Source organism: Lepisosteus oculatus, chromosome 14 (assembly GCF_040954835.1).
Source record: "Lepisosteus oculatus isolate fLepOcu1 chromosome 14, fLepOcu1.hap2, whole genome shotgun sequence".
NCBI lineage: Eukaryota > Metazoa > Chordata > Actinopteri > Semionotiformes > Lepisosteidae > Lepisosteus > Lepisosteus oculatus.
In genome coordinates, this window is record NC_090709.1 from 51,047,460 (window position 1) to 51,066,840 (window position 19,381).

At 40.6% G+C, this 19,381-nt stretch overlaps 5 non-coding genes across 5 annotated transcripts; 3 read left to right on the forward strand and 2 right to left on the reverse strand.

Annotated features, from left to right (window-relative positions):
- Positions 1-4,406: 4,406 nt before the first annotated feature.
- trnat-cgu (transfer RNA threonine (anticodon CGU)) lies at positions 4,407-4,478 on the reverse strand. Its single transcript has one exon. It is a non-coding gene; the product is annotated as a tRNA-Thr (tRNA).
- A 1,793-nt stretch (positions 4,479-6,271) lies between these two features.
- trnak-uuu (transfer RNA lysine (anticodon UUU)) lies at positions 6,272-6,344 on the reverse strand. Its single transcript has one exon. It is a non-coding gene; the product is annotated as a tRNA-Lys (tRNA).
- Positions 6,345-7,892: 1,548 nt separating this feature from the next.
- On the forward strand, positions 7,893-7,964 carry trnaa-cgc (transfer RNA alanine (anticodon CGC)). The gene has a single exon. It is a non-coding gene; the product is annotated as a tRNA-Ala (tRNA).
- A 1,288-nt stretch (positions 7,965-9,252) lies between these two features.
- trnak-uuu (transfer RNA lysine (anticodon UUU)) lies at positions 9,253-9,325 on the forward strand. Its single transcript has one exon. It is a non-coding gene; the product is annotated as a tRNA-Lys (tRNA).
- A 2,428-nt stretch (positions 9,326-11,753) lies between these two features.
- Positions 11,754-11,825, forward strand: trnat-cgu (transfer RNA threonine (anticodon CGU)). Its single transcript has one exon. It is a non-coding gene; the product is annotated as a tRNA-Thr (tRNA).
- Positions 11,826-19,381: the final 7,556 nt, after the last annotated feature.

Below are 19,381 nucleotides of genomic sequence, written 5' to 3' on the forward strand. Positions count from 1 at the left end.
CCAATTCTTATGGAATGTGTTTTCTTTCTTTTTTCAGCGTGGAATAAACCTATTACTTGATTCTTATGGATGCCCGGTTCCGCCGGGGATTCAATTTTTTTTTAAAATTTTTGTAATCGCGTATCTGAGGAAATAGCAGTATAACCTTATTCATGCACAAACAGGGGCATATTACATTATTAATTGGGGTGTCTCCTCTTGCCAGAAAGCTCTAAATTGCATTTTGAGTGCGGTTTTTGACTTTTTTTAAAATTGCAACCCATAAATAAAGCTGATACTGTTTAGACTTTTAATTATTTTAAACTGTATTACAGCAGCACAATGCAATGTAAATTGCAAAAATGCACTTGGAATCTGTCCAAGCCCTACTCTGTCAGGCATTTTCTTTTACTGTAAAGGACACAAAAACTCCCTTGCTTTTAACAGAGCGTTTCATAATTTCCAACTACAAAAATTATTTAAACTGCGACACTTATCATCCAACCAGAGCTCGAAATATCACAAGGATCCTCAAGAGCACAGCAAAGACTGTATTAAAAGTATACTAGTGACAAACTAGTATACTTTAGATCTTTTTTTTCTGAACCGGGGAAAATCTGATCATGTTTCTCTATAACAATAATAAAAAACATTATTTTACATATCACCTTTATGAGATATCACCTTAAGGACAGCACATACAAGGGTTAATTGCACAATGAACCGCGCCAAGAAATTTAAAATAGTCTTCTTTAGGTGTGAGGGTAGGAGTGGATCGCAGCAGGCATAATCAGCAAATTAGGAAAACAAAGAACAGGACAGGTGAGACGTGTATCCAGAGAGCGAGTGATCAGAAAAAGGAACTGCTGTTACGCCCAGGTTGTCGACGCAATTGTTTTAACTTGCTAATGCATCAGACACATTTCCTGGCGTATTGTGTTTTAAATAAAATAGGAGTCTTTCCCCGGTATAAGCTCATCGGTATGGTGTAAGTTTTATCTGTACCATACCATACAGTATATAGGTACAGAATTCAAGCTGCACTACTGTATCGCTTTGGTAAGGAGACGGACAATGGCCAAAATCACGAAGACTCTCTCACACCAAATAATGAAGATGAAAAGAAACGGGAAGTCAACACGGGACATTGTACAGCATTTGGCTTCGATGGACATCTTCGTTTGTGAAAGCACAGTGAGACGACATCATAAAGCGGAGAGGAGGCAAAGAGAATCTAAACTGAGGACGATTCAAAGGTAAATAACTTTCTAAAAATACCTTTCTTGCATGTAAATACAACTACGCACATTATTTTTAAAACTAACTGTTGATCTCTTTTTTTTCAAGTCCTATTGTGCGAGCTATCGACAAGCTGACTGATGAAAATGATGAGCTGCCGGCGATGCAAGTCCAAAGACGGCTATGGGCTGACCTCGGTGCGAACATTAGCCCGACATCGATAAGAAGAGTACGCAGCAGGCTTGGATGGAGATACAGAAAAACCAACACATGCCCCATGATAAGGCTAAAAAACAGAGGAAAGACTCAAGCAAGTGCTCCAATGGATTGAACAGGGGGAGGCATTTCAGGATGTACTTTGCGTGATGTACACAGGCATTCACGACAGCAACATACGAAATGTTTGCACGTACTGTATAGTTAAGTTATTACTTGGTTTTCAAAGTGCAATGAAATACAATATTGTTGTTGCTGCTGTTCTGGTTGTTTTTATCCCGTAAAGCATTTTGAGAAGCCACCTTTAAAGGCGATATATACTGTAAAACCGCTGATTCTTATGGAATGTGTTCCGCAGGAGATTCAAATTTTTATTTATTTTTTAATCGCGTATCTAAGGAAATCTCAGTATAACTTTGTTCATGAACAAACAGTGGCATGTTATATTATCATTAGTTTTTTTAACAAGGCTCACCAGCTAATGTGAATCGAAACCTGTCTTGCTAGCTTTTAAAGGGAAGAAGGTGACTATTCATAGTTATCAAAAATGACTTAGAATCGATCATGTTGCAATATTTTGAAATATAAAAGTCAATTGATTGTCCATAATATCGCTATTCTATTTTTTCGAAGAAATGTTTGTTAAAAGAAAAGTCCAGCACCAGCTAGATTCAAACACACAACCTGTGCATTGTTAGTTACGCACCTAGACCAGTATGCTACAAGACAAATTGCATGAACAGGGAGGCGAAACAGCCCTACACAGCCCTGTCGCAGTACACGAATATAATTATACCGTTATTAAATTCTTTAGATACGCGATTCCATATTATATTCCCTATTAATCAAATTCTAAAAGTATGCTTGTTGACTCCGGTATCACGTTAGTTAAAGACTTAGATGCTTAGAATGTTTAGGGAGAAATGGAATACTGGTGTGTATTTTTTTCTTTAAAGTACCAAGACCAGCTATATACTGTATGTTTATGTTCTAAAATTAATATCGTTTATGGCCTTCACACGCGTTACAGTATGCTCCTATTCTATGCTCAGCTACTAAGATTTCCCTTCAGTGGTAAAATTCAATATCTACAACGGGCACAGTAAAGACGTTTACAGTAAGTCTTTCTACAACAGACCAACGGAACACGAGTGCCCTGTCGGTCAACCAATCACGGACCGCGTCATATTGCGTCATGATACGCGATACCGCAGTCAATTACCTGCGGTACGTGTCTGTACCGCACACTTTGAATGGCTGCATCTGTACGTCTTTTGCCCACTGGGAAAACTACAGCAGCAGGAGTAACAATAATGACAACAACATGTTTGGAGTTCGGCATTTCATTTATTCTGCGGAAACATCGTATCGGAATGAACTGCCTGAGATAAAAGAGTAATTGCGGCTTCAGATCGTTTTTACAGAGCATTGCGTTGTTCTGTTCATGCTGACTACACACTTTACATTTGTCATTTACTGCAAGCGTTGCTTTTCCAGGTTTTTCTGAAATTCCTCGCATTTGAGCCAGCACTAAAATATTTCATTCCCGTCGCTGAATACATCGTGAAAACGGTATTTGCAATGGAATGCTGCCACACATGAAACCTTTTTGTTATTCGGTTCTGAAGTTTGAAAATGAAAATAAAACGGGGGTCACTTCATAGGCTTGAAAGAAGTCCAAGCAGCATAAAAACCCGCGAATTCTCACAAAGGCTGCACCTTTCTTCTGCTGCTGTTATAAATCAGCCTTAAACATTTGAATGCATACCTTACTACTGCTCATCACATTCACGTGTTTACTAAGCTTTTTTCTGTCCGTTATGTTTTTGCTAAGCAGTTTCTCCGTTTTCCGTGTACTGTGATTGTCAGCGAGCACAACAAGACTGAAACAGTGTAAAGGCAGGTAAAAAAGACAGCGTAAAATGCCTGATTGTCGGGAGTGGGATTTGAAAACATGCCTCTATTTGGAGAGCGAAACACAAAGCTTATAAGACACGAAGCTGTGAATTTGCTGTTTTAAACTGCTCGACTATCCTGAAAAAATGTGTGCTGATTGCACCAGTCGCATGCAATTTTCCGTAACTTTAGGATGATTGATACGAATGGACGAACACAATTTGTGGCGTTTAGCATGACATGGAAAACGGTACCGGAGCATTCGGGTCCGGAATACCAGACTCAGAAACAGTTTTTACCCCCGCACTATCAAACTATTAAACTCCCAGCCTTTCTCACTCTCTCCTCACCTCTCACCTATGATCTGAGCCTCACAGTGCCTTCTTTCTTACCAAAAACCCAGACACACTGAAAATCTACCTCTACCATACATGTCAAAAGCTCACTCCCCATCATTTCTATCCCTTTATTTCATTCTTTTGATGCATGTTTTTGCACATAACCTGTTACCTTTTTGTTGTTTTGCACACTGCCCGTTGTTGTTTTTTGCACATCGGCTGTTGTCTCTGTCTTTCTTTTGTTATACAATTGTATTGTTGTTGTGTTTTTTTCTTTGTACTACTTATGTCCGAGAGCTAGCTAAATAGCATTTCGTTATACCATATACCTGTGTATGAGTATAATGACAATAAACTTGAACTTGAACTTGACATAGTCTTGCAGGCAGTATATTATTTTATCGTTTACTCGTATGAAAAAGCACGGTCTTCTCGTTCCTAAGTCAGATTTTTAGTGCTTTCGAACGTTACTTCCAACCTGGACTGACAGCTCACCAGATCTGTTTGTGATCAGACCATGGAGTGGGGGGCTGTACCAAGCGCACGTTCCTTCCCAATGCTGAGACGATCATTCGGAAGATGGGTGTGAAGAGAGACAAGCTTTGTTGACTAAAAAACAAGGCAGGATATGCAAGAATACTAATCACTGGCGACAGTTATGTTTTCTTACTATTGAGATCCCTACATTGCGAGTTTTTTAAGACTTTGAAACTAAAGGAAAGCGGTGACAAATGAAACAGGCACGGGTGGGGTTTGGACCCACGCTCTTTGGTTTACGAGACCGACGCCTTACCACTTGGCCACCGCGCCTTCGAATAAGCATGGTAATAAGGTTGTTCAAATTATTTTTTTCTGAATCTGGTTTACATCGCCAAATGTAAACCGGAGGCAGCAACAACAATAAAAGGGATACTTGTCCTTAAACTCGGACGTGATGTTCTGCAGACATGTGCATAATGTCCTGTTTTCTTGCAGTGTAGACATTTTGCTGTTCACGCTCCGCATTCATCTGCTTTGTGCGTTGTTAGTCCGCACCTGGAACATGTAATGTCAGCCGTCCCCTGTTCTTCTATTTCTCTAGCATGACTGTGTCCTGCTGCTCGGCTTTTGTTTGTAAAGTTTGAGCGAGCGCCCCGTTCAGTGTCACTTTGTCACTGTGGTCAGAAAGCATTCTTGATTCTGCTTGAGCTGCTTCATGAATTCTAGCGACTGTAAGAGCTCTTTTTAAAGTCAGCCCTTCCTCCGGCAGCAATTTATAGTCTCTTATGTGCACATTTTTCCACAAGTTGATCTCTTAACATGTCAGTTTCCAATACTCCAAAGTCACAAGATTTAGCCAGTTCTCTTAGTGCAGTCACAAAAGCATCAACAGATTCGTCCTGAGACTAAGTTCTCTGCCTAAATTTATGCCGTTCCAAAACCACATTTCTCCGCGGTGTAAAGGAAGCGTCTAAGGCAGCTACAGACTTTTTCTCCAGGGAGTTTGGCAAAAATCCGCTGCACGGAAGCCCCGATACAGTGCAGTAATGTAGCACGTCTCACGGCATCCTCAGCTTCTGTAGATCCACCGGCTATTTAAAAAAAATCTGTACGACTCCATCCATATCTTGTATTCCGTATACAAATCCGGAGCTCCGAGGTTCAGTAGAAGCGGTGGAAAAAGCCGGGCATAAGCAAAGCTTCTCGGCGCGGCGGCCATATTTTCCATGGCGCAAGCTAAACGAAAAGTCCGAAAATTCAGAAGTTTGTTTCTACCAGCAAGAGAACTAAAATCTGCAGTGTTCTGCTCGCTTTGAGTCCGTCAAGCACTCATCTCTCGTCGCCATAAATGTTGTGTATCTAAATGTAGAGACGTTTTTATATTATTTTAACTATTTTATTAACTACACAGATCACGCCCTTACACCTTAAATTCCTGCCTTCTACTCTCTCGATCTGTTGTCTCGCGATGTCTACTCACTATACTACATTAAGCATGACTTCTTGTTGTTTAGAGCAGCGCTCAATAAAAATGATCAGAACCCGAAAGCGCTTCTTATGCGGATCAGTATATTCCGATACCACTGGTTCTGCAGAAGAAATAAGAAAAGCCGAGCTCAAAGCACTGTTTTGCCATTACGGGTACTCTGTCTGCAGCTGCTTTAAGATCTACTCACACCGTGTTGCCATTAAGGCTACCTAGTTAAAAAAAAACTTATCGTCACCTTTTTGAACGTGATTATTAGACACCCGTTAAATCTCAACCGAGGTTTCTTGAGAGATCGTTCAGCGAGCGAATAATAAAAAACTACTTCGCTTCCATCCTCTGCTGTCACTGTAAACTTGGACATGATGTTCTGCAGATGTGCAGTGTGCTTTTCCTCTTGTCGTATTCAAGAGTACTCACTGTGTGAGCTGTACTCTACTGTGATTTAATTTAGATGATTACGTGGAGTAGAGTGACAAGATCTACTTGAACATTTTCGGTTTGTGAAATGAAACACTAAATACACTACTGTAAAAACAAGTAATGGACATATAAAATAACCACAGTACAGCTAGAAGAGTGAAAGATAAAAGACTATTTAGAATGACATTCACAATAGAATTAAAAACGGCACAGCCGCCCGAACAGGGACTTGAACCCTGGGCCCTCAGATTAAAAGTCTGATGCTCTACCGACTGAGCTATCCGGGCTCTGAAAGAAGATCGACACTGTCGGGATCCTCGCAAGTCACGTGTCTCTTGCGCCGAAGAGCAGTCATACCTGACCCGTCTGGAATGACCACTGACAGACTTTATCCAGAAGCGACGGCACCACTCCCAGTAGAATGAGAGAGAAATACAGCATGACATGGGTAGTTAAGGGGCTCCCACAATCCATCTTTCCTCACATTACTGATTTTTTTCAATAGCATTTTGACCTTTTTTCACATTCAGATTTTTTTTCACATTTAATAAAATATTTTAATCAACAACATTAAAAAGAAAACAAATGGAACATTTTTTGGAACAATAATTAAAAAAAAACTTTCAATGCCTTGGTTGTATGCGTTTATAAAGGGAGTTGCAACAGTGCTGAAATGTAAAGAGCATTTCTGTAGAGAAAACAGCATTTTTTCTGCCTTGATGTTAAGCTTAGGGAGAATGTCTTTCAGAAATTCTATTTTATAACACCTTGCACAGCCTCCCGGCAGACTAACACATATTTTTTTTTAGAAATTGGCTCACACACCGGAAGACACTAACGTTTATTTACGTTAGAGTATGTAAAACTCAGGCTTTAACAGATGTTCATGATGTTTCACACGGGGTGTTACCTGTTGTAGTGTTTCAAAAGATGTGTTAGCGGACCACAAATTATCTTGAAAAGATTTGGGTTTGTACTGGCTGGGATTCAAACCCGACTTAATTATTTGGAAGGCGCCTGTACCACCAACGCACTTCCGAGAAGCACCTGCAAATTATCACAATCCTCTCTCTCACCTACAAAGTTATGGAGACACAGACGTCCAATGAAAACTAATTTTATTCACTCAAGTCTCCACTCTTTTGTTGTGATGTCATTTTAATTAATATTAGCTTTGATAAGGTGTCGTTTTTGCCTCTTAAAGTTAAAGTCTGCTCCTTTCTTCCTGGTATAGAAATAACATGTTCCATCTTTGTTTAAAAACACCACTAAAAGTAAATTATTCAGCTCTAACGCCTGTGTGCATTGACAAGACATCTCAAAAGGACTTATGAAATAAGAACACGATCCTTCCTGTTACCATTCCTTTGGTTGGGGCGTTGTTTCACCCTTTTATTTTCTTCTACAATATTTGCAGACAGGGTTTTATCACTCGAGTTGTACAGAATAAGTGTGCATCGGTCCATGAAAATCATCAGTAGTGCTGTTTTTCTATGCATAGTTTAATCAAGAGCACTTAAAATATGCAAAAAGCTTTCAAATAAAACAGAATTGAAAGACAGTCGAGTAAGGAGGTAGAAAAAAAGCACTTCCCCGTCTGGGAATTAACCACAGTCGCACGTGTGACTGGATACAAAAATAATAGATTAATTTGTGCCCAGTCTCTTGAAGCTTCAATGCGATTATTTTTCCTTCCTTATTTCTTCATTCCCATGAATTTATTCTGTAGTAGAGGAAACGTGAAAGTGGGAAACTGCAGGCATTCTTCGTGAGTGGTGGATTGTGATCAGTGAGCATCTGCACATCTCTAAGTCTGTTCCTTTACGTTTTTCATCGGGGATGTAGCTCAGTGGTAGAGCGCATGCTTCGCATGTATGAGGTCCCTGGTTCAATCCCTGGCATCTCCAGGTGCTTTATGTTACAGTACTCACATCACAATCTTCTGTTGAGTGAGAACTCTTTGCTCGTGTTCAGAGAGAGCCAGGTTTACACAATTAAATACAGGCACACTCGACGTGCTCCAGAATTGCGCTGCTGTTTTAAATGTACCTCATTTAGTTCTGTTAAATCCTAAATTATTTGAACTAATAATTTAGTTCAAATTCAGGAAATCCAGAGATTGCTTCACACTTGTCGTGGCTGTTGCAGAAAACACCTGTTGAATCTCACCCGGGATTTCTTGAGAGATCATTCAGCGAGCGAATCCTCCTCCTGATCTGCGCACTAAACTGAAAGCTTCACGAACTCCTCACTGCGTGTCCTGTACTGTTACAAATGCTCTCGTGTAGATGTGACGCACAGCCATAAACACACTTTGAACTTTTTCCGTTTGTTAAGGAAAATGCAAAAGAGCATGACAAGTATTCATCGTATAAAATATCCATGGCACAACTCGAGAAAGTACTGAAGGACTCCACATCGACTTTTGATGATTACAAGAGATTCAAGAAACACAATCGTCCGCAGCTGGGTTTGGATCCTGAACTCTAGAGTTAAAAGAACATAAGCGACGGATATGACCTATAAACTCTCTTAATTGTCTTATAGTTTATGAAATAAAACAATTTCTTAATAAATTCTAACTGTTGAGAGACGATTTATTGAATTTTAACAAAATCACAATTACAAACCTTTTCGGTTAAACTGTTATTCACATACTCTAACGTAAATAAACGTTAGTGTCTTCCGGTGTGTGAGCCAATTTCTCCAAAAAATATTTGTTAGTCTGTCGGGAGGCTGTGCAAGGTGTTAAGAAATAGAATTTCTAAAAGACAGGCTCCCTAAGCTTAACATCAAGGCTGTTTTCTCTCTGTTGCAACTCCCTTTATAAAGGGTGTGCACACGTATACAACCAAGGCATTGAAAGATTGTTTTAATTATTGTTCCAAAAAATGTTCCATTTGTTTTCTTTTTAATGTTGTTGATTAAAAGATTTTATTAAATGAGAAAAAAATCTGAATGTGAAAAAAGGTCCAAATGCTATTGAAAAAAATCAGTAATGTGAGGAAAGATGGATTGTGGGAGCCCCTTAACTACCCATGTCATGCTGTATTTCTCACTCATTCTACTGGGATTGGTGCCGTCGCTTCTGGATAGTCTGTCAGTGGTCATTCCAGACGGGTCAGGTATGACTGCTCTTCGGCACAAGAGACACGTGACTCGAGAGGATCCAGACAGTGTCGCCTTTCTTTCAGAGCCCGGATAGCTCAGTCGGTATAGCATCAGACTTTTAATCTGAGGGCCCAGGGTTCAAGACCCTTTTCGGGCGGTTGTGCTGTTCTTAAGTCTATTGTGAATGTCATTCTAAATAGTCTTTTATCTTTCACTCTTCTAGCTGTACTGTGGTTATTTTAAATGTCCATTACTTGTATTTACAGTAGTGTATTTAGTGTTTCATTTCACAAACCGAAAATGTTCAAGTAGATCTTGTCACTCTACTCCACGTAATCATCTAAATTAAATCACAGTAGAGTACAGAACACGCAGTGAGGAGCTCACACAGTGAGTACTCTTGAATACGACAAGAGGAAAGGCACACTGCAACTCTGCAGAACATCACGTCCGAGTTTACAGTGACAGCAGAGGTTGGAAGCGACGTAGTTTTTTAATACTCGCTCGCTGAAGATCTCTCAAGAAACCTCGGTGGAGATTTAACGGGTGTCTAATAATCACGTTCAAAAAGATGACGATAAGTTTTTTTTTTAACTAGGTAGCCTTAATGGCAACACGGTGTGAGTAGATTTTAAAGCAGCTGCAGAGTACCCGTAATGGCAACACAGTGCTTTGAGTTCGGCTTTTCTTATTTCTTCTGCTGAACCAGTGGAATCGGAATATACTGATCCGCATAAGAAGCGCTTTCGGTTTCTGATCATTTTTATTGAGCGCTGCTCTAAGTACCACAGGCAAGATGGCTGGTGGTCTAAGGCGTTGCGTTCAGGTCGCAGTTAACCCTGGAGACGTTTGTTAAAATCTCACTTCTAATAAAGAGGTCTTTCTCGTTAGAGAAGAAACAATAGAAGCCTTAAGCGGGGAAAAAATCACAACATCTCGCATTTCACGTGTTTAATGTTAACTGTCTCAGTGGTTGCCTCGGTGATTGATGGCTCTTCTCCCTCGCAGGGTGACGGCAAACGTCTTCAGAGAGGGAGTCTCCCACGCACGGCTTTCCTTTATCAAGAGCTGAGACAACAGAAACAGACTTCCAACTGACATGAATTACTTCTTGAGCGTTTTTGACTGTCTTTAAAAGCTGAAAGCAGGTGAAAAAGTCTTTGGAAATGAGGCAATGACTGCTGACAGTAAACAGAACTGACGCTCAGCTGCAGACAAGCGCTCCTCGTTAGCATAGTGCTGAGTACCCCCGCTTGTTGCGCGGGAGAATGGGGTACGTTTCAGTGACAGGGCGCTGGTTTAATTTTTTAACAACCTGACTTCACTTAAAAAAGTATGTACTGTGTACTACGTTTCGGACTAGATAGTGTGGTAGAATATGGAGATCATCTCCAGCTTTGAGCTCAACTGCAACAAGAAGTCATGCTAAATGTAGTATAGTGAGTAGACATCGCCAGACAACAGAACGAGAGAGTAGAAGACAGGTATATATGGTGTAAGGGCGTGATCTGTGTAGTTAATAAAATAGTTAAAATGATATAAAAACGTCTCTTAATTAACATACACAACATTGAAGGCGACGAGAGATGAGTGCTTGACGGACTCAAAGCGAGTGCAGTGCAGATTTTAGTTCTCTTGCTGGTAGAAACGAACTTATGAATTTTCGGACTTTTCGTTTAGCTTGGCCATGGAAGATATGGCAGCCGCGCCGAGAAGCTTTGCTGATGCCCAGCTTTTTCCACCGTTTCTACTGAACCTCGGAGCCCGGGATTTGTATACGGAATACAAGATATGGATGGAGTCGTACAGATTTGTTTTAAATAGCCAGTGGATCTACAGAAGCTCAGGATGCCGTGGGACGTGCTACATTACTGCACTGTATCGGGGCTCCCGTGCAGCGGATTTTCGCCAACCTCCCTGGAGAAAAAGACTGTAGCTGCCTTAGACGCTTCCTTTACACCGCGGAGAAATGTGGTTTTGGAACGGCATAAATTTAGGCAGAGAACTTAGTCTCAGGACGAATCTGTTGATGCTTTTGTGACTGCACTAAGAGAACTGGCTAAATCTTGTGACTTTGGAGTATTGGAAACTGACATGTTAAGAGATCAACTTGTGGAAAAATGTGCACATAAGAGACTATAAATTGCTGCAGGAGGAAGGGCTGACTTTAGAAAGAGCTCTTACAGTCGCTAGAATTCATGAAGCAGCTCAAGCAGAATCATGAATGCTTTCTGACCACAGTGACAAAGTGACACTGAACGGGGCGCTCGCTCAAACTTTACAAACAAAAGCCGAGCAGCAGGACGCAGTCATGCTAGAGAAATAGAAGAACAGGGGACGGCTGACATTAAATGTTACAGGTGCGGACTAAGAATGCACAAAGCAGATGAATGCGGAGCGTGAACAGCAAAATGTCTACACTGCAAGAAAACAGGACATTGTGCACATGTCTGCAGAACATCACGTCCGAGTTTAAGGACAAGTATCCCTTTTATTGTTGTTGCTGCCTCCGGTTTACATTTGGCGATGTAAACCAGATTCAGAAAAAAATAATTTGAACAACCTTATTCCCATGCTTTCGCGAAGGCGCGGTGGCCAAGTGGTAAGGCGTCGGTCTCGTAAACCGAAGAGCGTGGGTTCAAGCCCCACTCGTGCCAGTTCCACTTGTCACCGCTTTCCTTTAGTTTCAAAGTCTTAAAAAAACTCGCAATGTAGGGATCTCAATAGTAAGAGAACATAACTGTCGCCAGTGATTAGTATTCTTGCATATCCTGCCTTGTTTTTTAGTCAACAAAGCTTGTCTCTCTTCACACCCATCTTCCGAATGATCGCCTCAGCATTGGGAAGGAACGTGCGCTTGGTACAGCCCCCGACTCCATGGTCTGATCACAAACAGATCGGGTGAGCTGTCAGTCCACGTTGGAAGTAACGTTCGAAAGCACAAAAAATCTGACTTAGGAACGAGAAGACCGTGTTTTTTTAAACGAGTAAACGATAAAATAATATACTGCCTGCAAGACTATGTCAAGTTCAAGTTCAAGTTCAAGTTTATTGTCATTATACTCATACACAGGTATATGGTATAACGGAATGCTATTTAGCTAGCTCTCGGACATAAGTAGTACAAAGAAAAAAACACAACAACAATACAATTGTATAACAAAAGAAAGAGAGAGACAACAGCCGATGTGCAAAAAACAACAGGCAGCGTGCAAAACAACAAAAAGGTAACAGGTTATGTGCAAAAACACGCATCAAAAGAATGAAATAAAGGGATAGAAATGATGGGGAGTGAGCTTTTGACATGTATGGTAGAGATAGATTTTCAATGTGTGTTTGGGTTTTTGATAAGAAAGAAGGCACTGTGAGGTTCAGATCATAGGTGAGAGGTCAGGTGAGAGTGAGAGAGGCTGGGAGTTTAACAGTTTGATAGTGCGGGGGTAAAAACTTTCTGAGTCTGGTAGTCCGGACCCAAAAACTCCGGTACCGTTTTCCATGTCATGCTAAACGCCACAAATTGTGTTAGTCCAGTCATATCAATCGTCCTAAAATTACGGAAAATCGGATGCGACTGGTGCAGTCAGCACCTATTTCTTCAGGATAGTCGAGCGGTTTAAAACAGCAAATTCACAGCTTCGTGTTTCACTCTCCAAATAGAGGCACGGGTTCAAATCCCACTCCCGACAATCAGGCGTTTTACCCTGTCTTTTTTACCTGCCTTTACACTGTTTCAGTCTTGTTGTGCTCGCTGACAATCACAGTACGAGGAAAACGGAGAAACTGCTTAGCAAAAACATAACGGACAGAAAAAAGCTTCGTAAACACGTGAATGTGATTAGCAGCAGTAAGGTATGCATTCAAATGTTTAAGGCTGATTTATAACAGCAGCAGAAGAAAGGTGCAGCCTTTGTGAGAATTCGCGGGTTTTTATGCTGCTTGGACTTCTTTCAAGCTTATGAAGTGACCCCCGTTTTATTTTCATTTTCAAACTTCAGAACCGAATAACGAAAATGTTTCATGTGTGACAGCATTCCGTTGCAAATACCGTTTCCACGATGTATTCAGCGACGGGAATGAAATGTTTTAGTGCTGGCTCAAATGCGAGGAATTTCAGAAAAACCTGGAAAAGCAACGCCTGCAGTAAATGACAAATCTAAAGCGTGTAGTCAGCATGAACAGAACAACGCAATGCTCTGTAAAAACGATCTGAAGCCGCAATTACTCTTTTATCTCGGGCAGTTCATTCCGATACGATGTTTCCGCAGAATAAATGAAATGCCGAACTCCAAACATGTTGTTGTCATTATTGCTGCTGTTGTTTTAAGCTTTAATCAGTGGGTATGTAATGTTGTAAAGGGGCTGGACTACTTTGTTCAGTCCAAATTCCACTATGTGAATTTATGCTTTTTTAATATAAGCATTAACAATACAATGCGTGCTCAAAAACCGTTACTTATTAGCTTAAGAAGCGGCAGTGTTTTGACAAACTGTGGTATTCGAACAGTAAATGCTGAAGTGTTTAATACTTGCTTGTGAGCAGATCTCCCTCGATTTAGACAAACTCTTGTTCGGCCGATGATTTCAGATCAAAATCTGAATCAAGTGGAAAGAAAGCTGAATTACGCTGGGTACTGGGTATCACTGTTACGCCATCAGGTCATGCTAGGAGGATTGGGGGGATGAAATTGACACAGAGGGACCCAATGTGGGGGCTGAACCCACAGTTCTGAGATTAAGAGATTCTTGCTCTATGGACTGCGCCTATATAACTCTTGTGCTCCAGCAGTAATGTTTCTGGGTGTGGATGAACATGACATAATAGACTGACAGCAGGAACACGTGGCCCACAGGCAGTGACAGTATCGCTATATTTGGCTGCAGTATATTGTGTTGAGAGCAGCAATAACTTTCCTGCAGAGATGGGAGTGCCTTTAATACAGCTCTTTCAATCGGACAGAGTAACAGGAACTGACCTAAAGTTTCGGCTGTGGATCCATCTCCACATAGGGGAAGGAGACAGTAAAATAGCGATGAAGAAACAGAAAGATTTTTGCTCGCTGCAAAGTAGGAAAGAGGTGGTCAGACACATAAAATGGCTTGGTGATAAGTTGCAGCGACAGTTTTATGTTATTTAGTACACGGATTTCTCTTCATGTTCCTTAAGATGTGTAATTTGTATGTTGGTTGTATGAGAACATGTTCTTCTAAAGTCCTGTCAATTGACAGTGGAGAGCTAGCTGGTGCACATCTCCAAGAAGACTCTCTTTAAGGCGATTACAATTTTCTCGAACAAATCTGTGTCATATATTTTTTAAATAGTTTAGCTAATGAGCAACGAGAGTATAAATGAATTCTCCCAACCTCCATTCGAAGATAAAACTCCATGTGCGAGTCTAAGTTTCCTTGAAGCTACTGATGTTCGTCATTATTGGACATTCCCGGTGATATTGACTAAGGAGCTCAATTTTGACGTGTCGTAGTTCAACATGTGCAAAACACTCGTATCCCCTGCAAATATCGGCAAGGTCAGTGATATTCTCAACAATTTGTGCCATTGCAATTCGTGCGATTGGTGCCATACTTTTTCGAAATGTATTCTGACATGCCAGGATCAGAGGGTCATATTTAAAGAAACTGGTGCATTAAAATTTCTTGTACTTCAGGATTTTGATAGTCTGTTACATTGTCTTTCACACGGCGGTGTCAGAACTGTGAGACATTTTCATAATCGGGGGGAAGGCTGTAGCAATAAGCAGAAAGTGCAATCACCTTTTCCCAGTGTAAGTCCGTGTTGTGGTGAGTTTTTAAAATTGGTTTGCGATTTTCTGAAATATATTCCATACAAAAATATAATTTGGACAGTCGCTATTTGGATATTCCCTTTCAGTGAAGATGTCTACAGTATTCCAGCCGGATTAGTACTGATTGAAGAGAGCCATCTACAGGCGAAAGGTGACATAACATCACAGCAGCACCATTTAAGGTGGAACGAAAAACACGCATAAGAAGCTGGTGAATAAGAAGCTACTGTAACTTCAGCCTCGTAGCAGACCCTGGGAGGCACGCTCAAAATAATCATCTTTCCCAGTACTTCAGAGTCATATTTAGATCGCTTTACTGCAATTTTATTTGATTGATGGGAGATGTGAAGCCGTCGAGCCTGTACTGCGCTTTCACATTGAAATTGAAGCCATTTCTCCTGCTTTCTCTCAGTGTCCGGGCTGCAATTGCGTGTCAAGGAGGCGACTTGAAAATGAAACGTGTAATCACCTTACAGAGGGTCTTCACGACGGGGTGCGTCAGCTAGTTCTCCATTATTGTCAGTTTACTGGACTTCTGAAGAAACCTATCTACAACGAAGATACAAACTGCACAGTTTAAGGCACATGAAGAGAAATCTGTTTGCTGATTGACTCAAAAAATGTCGATACAAATAATCTGCCAGGCTGATTTACTTGTCCGACCACCTCCCTCCGTCCCCCTTTGCTGTTAGCACAATTCTTTCAGTTTCTTTTCTTGTATTTTCCTTGCTATTTTAGTGTTCCCCATGTATAGATGGATCCACAACCGAAACCGTTTTCACCCTGTGTTTCTGCAGCGTCAGTCTGTATGAGGAGCACGACTTGCACAGCTCCAGTGGCGCAATCGGTCAGCGCGCGGTACTTATACAGTAGTGCACAGCGGAGTCATGCCGAGGTTGTGAGTTCAAGCCTCACCTAGTGTCTTTAGCTACTGAAAGCAACTGTTTTTCCTTTGAAGCCCATGCATGCTGACGCAGCTCCCTACTTAAATTACCATCAGCTGTGTATCTCCAGCTGACCTGTACACAAATATATGAGAGAGGTCTACTGAGACGAGAGGAGCACTGAAGACTTGAAAAAGCTCTCGCATTAGACTCTGTGTTTTTGTTGTTCCCCAGATTTGTTTTTAATGTTCTTTTTCTTTTGAAATTGTTGCGTTTGGTTTTTTTTTTCGTAGTTGTTAGACAACGACCGGGATTTACCTAGGTTCCTGGAAGACTTCTTGTTTTGTGTTTGTTGTTTTTTCGGGTTACAACAATTGTTTTTTTCTATTGATAGGACCCCACGCATTACTATGGGAGTAGTTAACATTAGTTCTTACATTGTACAGTACCTGAAATTACCACATAAACTACTACTCTGTTTCCTTTATTTTGACAGGCACAAGTGAAGTTTGTTTTTCCTTGCTGCTGATTGGTAGCTACAATGGGTCAATTGCAATAAACTTATATTCAATAAACTCCGCTGAAATTTGTCAGCAACTCTGTACTAAACCTGTTCTCAATTGCAACAAACCTAAAATAACAGCTGCTGCCCGTTAGATGTTACTGCATTAGTAGTCTAGCTTAAACCACCTCTTCATAGGTTTTAAGCAACTCAGTAGCGGACTAAGCAGAACAATTGATCACATTAGAACTGTCTTGAATGTAATGGAAATAATGTACTCATTAAGTAACAAGGTTATGCACCACTTGCTTGAAAATTATTATTATATTTAACTAAAATTGCTTTCCAGACACCACAAATATTCACAATGAATGTTATCATTACACGTAAAGTGTTAAATAAATAAAAGTGTTATTTATTAATAATTAACTTCCATGTATATCTTTATTAGTAGCTGTATTACAAGTAATGCATATACAGTCTTTATTATAGTTAGTTTTCAGTTATCCTGGGGAGGGAAGAGAATGGAAATTAAGGAAATAAAAAGTTAAAGGGCTTTTAAGTCTTCAATGTGTTCTGTCATAGCTGTGTGTTGTCATATCTGGGTGTTAATTTAGTATATTTGTTGTATTATTTATTGTGATTTGACACTAAACTTGTGTTTCTCAGGAGAAAGCAGTAAGATTTTTTTTTTAGTTTTTTGAGGGTACAGAAAATTGTATTGTACGGCCAAATGTAAGGTTACATTAAGAAACCCTTATTGTTACCTTTTGCAACATTATTTATTTAAGACGGTTCTTCAGAATAGTGTCCCTTACGTATCTGTGACTGTGGTCCAACAATAACGGTGCTGAAATAGCCGGAATGTGTGGGAAGAAGATGGAGATGGAACAGGAGGCTTATTCAGTCGATAGAAAGGTTGTGTAGGACTGAACACACTACGGTTATGGTACTGGGTTTAAGAGCATTACGATCCTACAGTCTCCTGATCCGTAATCAGATGCGTTATCCAATGCACCACTGGCCCTTGTACCGCATTCCTCAAGTGCACCACTGTGACCTTGCGCCGCTACAATAATAAATTGCCCCAGTCCAAATTTTCTCAATTAGGTGCACGCTTTCTATGTGTATTTAGTTAAACAGTCTTTCATTTTGTCTGTTTTAAAAATTGCATCTCTTTAAAACAGACAAACGAGTTTATGTGTCGCGCTGAAATTCACACATGAGGGAATTCAAACGAAAGAAATCACAGAAAAGATATCGTGCTTAAAAAGAAATCCAGAGTGGAGATGCTGGTGATAGAAAACGATGCATGAGATGCTTTACCTCTGAACTAAACTCGGCTCTTTAATTGTGTTAGGAAGAGTGAATAGCCAACAGTGTACATTTTAAAAATCAAAGCAAGACAATGAGACACGAAGAGAATTCGGAACACGAGCCTCTCCTTCATTGTTTAATGAGCTTTTAATGAACGCCTAAGTGAAAGACAAATTCACTATTTTCACTTTGTGATTAAAAAACACTTTTATCACATGTTAAGCACTCCTGATGGTGTCGAATAGTTCTCTTTTCTACTCTCATCATTTGAGGATCCCCAGCTAAAATATCTTTTTAAACTACAACAAAATTGCAATATTTTGAATACTATTTAAGTTTACATAGTCACATTCCCGTTATATTGACTTAGGCGCTCAACTATTAACTTCTTGTAGTTTGACTTGTGCCAAAAGTTTGAAATCTCTGCAACTATCAGGATGCTTAAGGATATCCAAAGAAACCCCATCACATTTAGGGGAGACGGTGTTGAGGTCGGATTAATTTGAAATGCGTCTCTGGGGACTTTTGATTTACCAACGTTATGTTTAACTGAAGGATACGCTGACTGACTGTGCCATAGAAACTAACGCACATCACCTTTCTTCTACATTCACAGGTTTTTGGCTAAAGACAAAAAAATCTTTTTCGTTTCCTTGCCAGCTGGCACTAATTCCTCTGCACTGACAAAACAGATGAGTATTTTATCTTTTGCAATTTGTATGGATTTTTTAAAAAACAAGTTGCTCCAAAAATTAAATGAACACTTCCATTAAATTTAATGTAGAAGCATGTTGCTGTCCATAATGATAAACTGTGTGGCAAGACAGGCACCACTGGGACTCAACCCCAGGATCTCCTGTTTACTAGGCAGGTGCTTTAACCAACTAAGCCACAGCATTCTCGCATCCTAGTGTTAATCCTGCATCAGCAGGGTCAGCTTGTCGGCATGCCCGTCTCCATTTGGTGGTTTGAGCTGATGTTGCCATGACGTTGCCATTAAATGCGACCGAGAATACTCCAACCAGTGAACTAAGCCTTGGCATCAGATATCCCTTTTACAGCCACTTGGACACATCTCAATTGCTCTGAGACACCTGCATTCAGTGTGCGCTGAGCCTGCTCGCTGAGCAAAGTGACAAGAAATGGCTTATGTCAAAGGAGTTCAATATGCTTTTTATGTTCAATGGGCTGTCCACTACAGCTAACACTGAAGTGCAGCACAGGCTCTGTGGTTTGACATCTCACAAGGTAAATGTTGAAATTGTAGGTGGAAGTGGAAAATTACCCTCGAGTATGGGGAAAGAGGCCAACTCGTGTCCGGAAGGGGCTAAAGTGTGTATGGAGGTGGCCTAGTGGTTAAAGCACTCTTCTCTTAGTACATGATACTCTGCACAAGTAGGTTTGAACCCCATCCTCGTCGAGGAAGGGCTTTGACACATTTTGACCTTTTTAAACTTGGTGTGCTTTCATTTTGTTTGTTCGCTCCTATACTGTAACAGTAATATTTCTAGATGTGCATGAACATGGTAGGCTGACAGCAGGAACATGTGGCCCACAAGCAGTGACAATATCAGAGGTGTCTGCAGTGTGTTGGTTTGTGAGCAACAATAAAATAACTTGACGTGGAAGCAGGTGTGCCTGCATTAACACAGCTCCATCGAGCGGAAAAAGCAACACAAGAACAGACTTAAATTCAACAGCAAGTTTCT